This window comes from Bidens hawaiensis, unplaced genomic scaffold (genome assembly GCF_021521415.1).
Source record: "Bidens hawaiensis isolate Kalapana, Puna unplaced genomic scaffold, B.hawaiensis_p1.1 tig00004003_1, whole genome shotgun sequence".
Classification (NCBI taxonomy): Eukaryota; Viridiplantae; Streptophyta; class Magnoliopsida; order Asterales; family Asteraceae; genus Bidens; species Bidens hawaiensis.
In genome coordinates, this window is record NW_027491234.1 from 1,890,418 (window position 1) to 1,896,707 (window position 6,290).

The following is a 6,290-nucleotide window of genomic DNA, read 5'->3' on the forward strand; positions in this document are numbered from 1 at the left end:
TTTCGGGTCCCTTATTGAGAACTACGGCCGAACACTCTCCGTTCAGTGGAACGGTCGAAAGCTCCTCCAGACTTTCCTTTCGCTTAAGAATATCTTTCAAGAACTTGGCATATATCGGCATATGCTGGAGGGCCTCGATAAATGGAAGACTAATCCTAAGCTGCCTAAACATATCTAAAAAGTTCCCGTATTCTCTACGAAATTTCTGATTCTTAGCACGGGCTGGATACGGAAAATGAGAATGATCTATAAGTGGTTAAGGCTTAACATCTCTCGGTTTCTTTTCCTCACTTCCTCTAACTATGGACTCACTGGTAGGTGCGATACTTGCTGGGTCTAGCCTAGGTTGCACTCTCCCAGGAGTCTCCATCACTATCTCCTCATCAACTAACTCCTCACTCTCCTCTACCTCAATCTCTCTCTCCGGACCTAAAACCCTACCACTACGAGTAAAAATGGCATTTATTTGAGCGGCCGGATTCTGCTGAGTAGAAACTAAAAACTGACCTGGGGGTCTCTCATCTAAACGTCGGGCTATATCACCTACGGTTCTTTGAATATCTAAGAGTGCGGACTGGTGATTCCTTAAAAGCAAATCATGATTGGCAATTTTTTTCTGAGTGTCCTGATCTCTAACTAGGATTAGCTTCATCATCTCCTCTAACCTACCAATACCACTACTCAAGTTCTGCCCATTACTCCCTCCTTGACTACTTTGATCCCCACTAAATGATTGATCCTGCACCTGATTAAGATTTGAATTTGTTTGGAAATTAGGGGGTGTGCCGGAAGAACGCCAATTAGAGTTATAATTACTATTCTTATAGTTGTTCCAGTTTGAATTATTATTACCATTAAATGCCTTATGAACCCTACTCTGCCCTTCTATGAACTCTACTTGCTTCTGACTCATCAATGGACAATCCGAAGTCCCATGCCCTCCTCTACACAACTCGCACTTATCTAACTTAGCCTTAAGGTTTTTAATCTCACTGGCTAGACTCTCTATGGCAGCAGCCACACTAGTTTCCAGATTGACCTGGTGCACGCCTCGAACGGATGAGGGTGTACTAGTGAGGAGATTTGAATTCCTGTGACGTGGATTTTTAGCAAACTCAGACTGGGCAAAACTTTCAAACAACTCATTACACCCTACTACATTTTTCTTATCCATTAAGTTACCTCCAGCAGCAGTGTCGAAACGAGCCTGAGTCTCATATGTCAGCCCATTGTAAAACTTCTCGACCAGGGCCCACGGAGTAAGACCATGCTGTGAACAACGGGCCAGTAAACCTTTAAAACGCTCCCAAGCTTGTTAGTACGGCTCGTCAGGCATCATATGGAAAGAATGAATCTGATCACAGAGACGAGATGCTTTGGCAGGCGGGAAATATTTCTTCAAGAAAGCGGTACGCAACGCCTCCTAAGTAGTGAATGCTCCAGCAGGTTGTGAATCGAGCCAAGTGGCGGCACGACCCGTGAGTGAAATCGGGAACAATGGAGGAAAATGGCATCTTCATTAGCACCTTGAAAATTGAACGTCCTAGGCGCATGGGTGAGATGGTTGATGTACGCTGGAGCATCCTCATCATCACGGCCATGGAATAAGTTACTATGGATGAGATTGGTTATGACATAAGAAGGAATCTACCAGGAATTTTGGTTATCGATTATGGGGGTGATGATGGGCGAGTGATCTCCGGTGAAACCCTCGAAACCTTGTTGGTAAATGGTTCGGTTGTCGGCCATTTGAATATCGGGAATGGTTCTGGGGCTCGACGGCGGTGAACTGTGTGGTGATGACTTTGGTGGAGAATCTATGGTGATCGGTGAACTAACTTCTGACTTTAACGGAATTGGCCCTTGCGAGCGAAGTTGTGGAATAAACCTGAAAAGCACACAAGACCAAATCAATAGACTCTATTTAAAAACAAAAAGAAAATCAAAATAAATTAAATAAACTAAACTTAAAATTAAACTAAAATTAATTAGACTCCTACGACTCAAAAGACAAAACAAAACAAGTAGCACGGATGTAGCAGATAAATCTAATCAAAGCTAATAACGCAATCGCCAAAATTCCCTGGCAACGGCGCCAAAATCTTGATGTGCTAAAAGTAGTTATATAAAAACACGCTAATCTAGACACTAAGTAATAAATTCTAGACTCTTAAACTTAACTAAATTACTAACCGGCAAGTGAACAGGTAGACTCTAGTACAGCTAGGTAAGTCCGGATATCGAACCCACTAGAATCTTTAAATTATGTTTACTAGCTAATTAGACTCGACTAAGAACACGACTTATTATTTATATTTGTTTAAGGGGGTTTTTATTTAAAATACTAAATTAATACTATAATTAAAACTAATTAAGAAAACAAGTAAATTAAACGAAAATAAAGTTTGTTATGAAAATAAGATGATGATGAAAAAATTACCTAGGCTAGACTCCTCTAAATTTCGGTAATGAATTGACTCGGGAAAATATTTAGTTATGGACTAGAATCGTAAAATAAACACTTAAAAGAAAAACCAAATAGGACCCCTGACCCTTCTCAAGAGAAAACCTATGGATTTCTAACAAGTTTTAACGCACACCAGTATTAAAAATCAAGTTCACTTACGGTCACCCAATTGTTTACAATTTAGTTCCTTTATACGAAATCCTACCTTACAGCGCGGAAATCAAAGGTAGTTTAATATATCGAATTGATTCAATAGTCAATAATTAAATAATCAAACCTAGACGGACTCTTTACGAAGAACTAAATCTAGCAAGATCAAATAATAAAGATCTATCGATAACCTAGCACCTTACAACTATTTAGGTTAACAGCACACTTTGGTTTATTTGATTAAATAGTATTATTCCTATGATATTATTCGAAATCAATCACAATATAATCAAAAACACAAAGTAATTGACCTAACAGCAACCTATCATAATGACAAACAATAATCAAGGCAACTATGGAATAATAACAATTAATCAAACAATCCTAAATATCCATACGCATCAATTTAATATAAGTAAACCTTTTACTAAACCATAAAAACTATAACGCAAATAAATCCGAAATCAAAACAAACGTCAACAAAGGTTCATCATAAGCGTAGGCAATCTATAATGTTTAGCCTAGCATCTTAAAATCAAACAAAACAATAATAGACGAAATTATGACAAAAATAAATAAGAACGGAAGATTAAAGGCGCTAAAACCCGTGGTCTTCGTTCTTGAATGATAAGCACTTCGCCGGCTGATTCCTAGCCTTCAAACCCACCAAATATTGCAATCCTAAGCTTCTGGAAACTCCAAATTCGGCTCTGGTTCGCAGGGTATGCTCAGGATTAACTTTAGGGGTGTTTAAATAGGTTTCCTGCGCCCAAAACTGATAAAAAACAAAGAAAATACGCGAAACGGGGTGCCCGGCGCGCCGCGCAACGGGATTTGGCCTCCTGGTCGCGCGGCGCTCCGGATGAGGGGGGTTGACAGTTCCGGTTCGTTTTCTGATGCGGTCTGGTTCAATTCTGATGGTCTGGTTCGTCGGTTTGGCTTGTTTTAACTCTTTTTTCGACCTTTTTAATCTTGAACAAGTCTCGAAACCTACATTATTCAAATATGTTAGTAATATACAAATTCTAATAAAAAACCAAACGGAAACTAATAAAATATTGTATTAAATATTCAAGGGAATTATATATATTTAGGATTATATCAAAGAACCATTTTTATTGTAAATAGCTCATCTTTCTCTAGCTCCCACCTCCGCTTATCTTTTTTCATCCTCCAAGATAGTGCCTGATAAACAATACAAGATAGTTCCATTACTTTTGCATTTCTAAAGGGGTTGAAGGTTCCACCATCCATGTCTACTATTTTGTCTCTAATCGAACACCGTTTATGTCGTTGCAAATTAACAATGCTGGAAAATGTTTACATGAAGGTACCTCTCCGACGCACTTATTGTCACACCCCGACTAGCACAATGCGGAAGCGTAAAACGGGAATGTAACAGACACCTCTTGTATCAACAACATTGTTTATAAAGAAATGTGACAAACTAATTTACACTATATTTCATTGATTTATCTTTGTGTACAAACTAGGTGTTACAAAAAAATATACTCATAAGCTACTCTACTCGTACTAGTAACTTTGCCTCTATTCACACCGCATCGATCACGTTTAGTAACAGATAGCACAAAATCACGGATTTTCCAACTTCGGTAATCCTGAAAAGTAGTTTAAAACGGGTCAACTACTGGAGTTTGTGAGTTTCACGAGTTTCAAGAAAGCAATTATGAATATTCACAATAAACACTTGAAATCATGATATAAGTATGTATGTATGTAAATGATGTAATTATGCTAAGATACAGTGAAGTCTTGATTGTATGTGCTGCGTGCATCCATTTCCCACGCTCAATCAACCATTGTGGCTCCTCTTCCGCCCACAACATGCGCCGATAGCTATGTCTAACACTACATAGCCTGTTTTTATAAATATGGTCATGTGCAAACGGCGTTATGTGACAAGGCAACCAGGCCGATTCTATTTGGGTTTGTAAAACCAATAGTACTATTCACAAGCCACCGGCTCGAAGTTAATCACTGTGATCGTGGGGACTTTCATGTGTTAGCACTTAGATAATTCACATCATTACAAATTTTAGATATGTATACATAATCAAACATGTTTTTCACCCCAAAAGTTCGTAAAACTGTTTAAAGAGTGGGGTCATGAAACTCACTGTTTAGTAGGTAATCAGCAATGTGTCAGCTCGTGGTTTGCCTGATTTGCTATCACTAGTTCCTATAATCAATATTATAATAATATTAATATTTTAATATTTTATAATCTCAATACTAAACTGGGTTGTATAACTAATCTGGGTATAGCTGGAACGCCCAGAAAGTGGCAATAGGCTTAGGTTGTGATGTTGTTCAATGTCTAATACTTAAAATCGAACTTGGCTTAGTTTTCCCGTTTTCCCAGCTGGGCCAAGTTGTTCGTTTACGCGTTCAGAAAACAGTTATGGAGAAATAAGCTTGGGTAAATGTGTTGGTTAATAAAATGATTAAGTTATTAAGAAAGATCACACATTGGGGTTATGGAATCGCTATATGGCACGTTTCCGTTTATTCAGTTTGATTTGAGGAGAAATGCACACAATCTATTCAGATTGTCCAGGTTTCTCATAAAAAGGTTCGTTTTACTTAATTATTCCAAAAATATGATTTTTGATCACTCTTGGTGTTTTGATATTCCCGCAGGTTCGTTAATCGCGAACTTGCCGGTTTTTATTAAAAATTGAATTTGTTTAATTTTCAAATTAGCATAATTAATTAACCGTTAATCATTAAATTATGAAAATTTAGTCACTTATCAAATAAAATATGTAGTTTTTTATAAAAATATTTCTGGAATTATTTACTGATTTATTAATTTATAAAAAATCATTTTATCAGCTATATTTAGCTTGAAAATCGTCCGTTTATCCCAAAAATTTTCAAAAATTCTACAAAAATTCCTGAATGTTCAAATTATGTCAGAAAAGCATTTGTGCCAATTCCATAATGTAACAAGCTTGTTCAATATTCTTTTCGGTCCAAATTCGGGTATAAAAATTTATACTAACACATATGCACAAAACATCCTTAAACTTTTCCAAATGATCCCAAATTTCACAGGTGATCAAAATATAATAAATCTGAGTTCTTCACAAAATTTCATAATTTTTTAAGTATTTTAACTATTTTTCTCAAATAAACGTCCCAATTCGGTAATAAATTCGCCAAATATTCTCGGATGCTCGAAAAATTACCAAATTTGAAAAGGGACTCAATGACATGGTCCCTGAGGTCACTGAAAAATTTCAAGACCTAAAAATATGCACATCACAACCTTAACCTAAACAGCCCGTAAACGAGTGATCGGGTATTACCTTAACGGTTTTGGTTCGTTTTCGTCCTTCAAATCAAGTTTTCGGGTTCTTGTGCTTCTATGAAAGCTAGACACAGGTCCTATGTCACAAACCAAGAAATTTTCATCAACATAACAGCCCTATAACTTAGGGTTTCGGCTAGGGTATAAAATCGAACTTTTGGACCGTAAAAACGCCGTTTAAACCCTATAATCCGTGTTTATGGACAAAAAAACTATCAAACCAGGTTCCTAACCATGTGTATGATCAAAATATGTTTATGGACTATTTTTAGGATTTTTGCATGGTTAGGAATGATTTTTGGCAATTACACTAGATTAATATGGTATTAAACTTGGTTA

General features: G+C 36.9%; 1 non-coding gene across 1 annotated transcript; it reads left to right on the forward strand.

Annotated features, from left to right (window-relative positions):
• The first annotated feature begins 1,262 nt into the window (after nucleotides 1-1,262).
• On the forward strand, nucleotides 1,263-1,369 carry LOC143624983 (small nucleolar RNA R71). Its single transcript, XR_013152202.1, has one exon. It is a non-coding gene; the product is annotated as a small nucleolar RNA R71 (small nucleolar RNA).
• The last annotated feature ends 4,921 nt before the right edge of the window (nucleotides 1,370-6,290 follow it).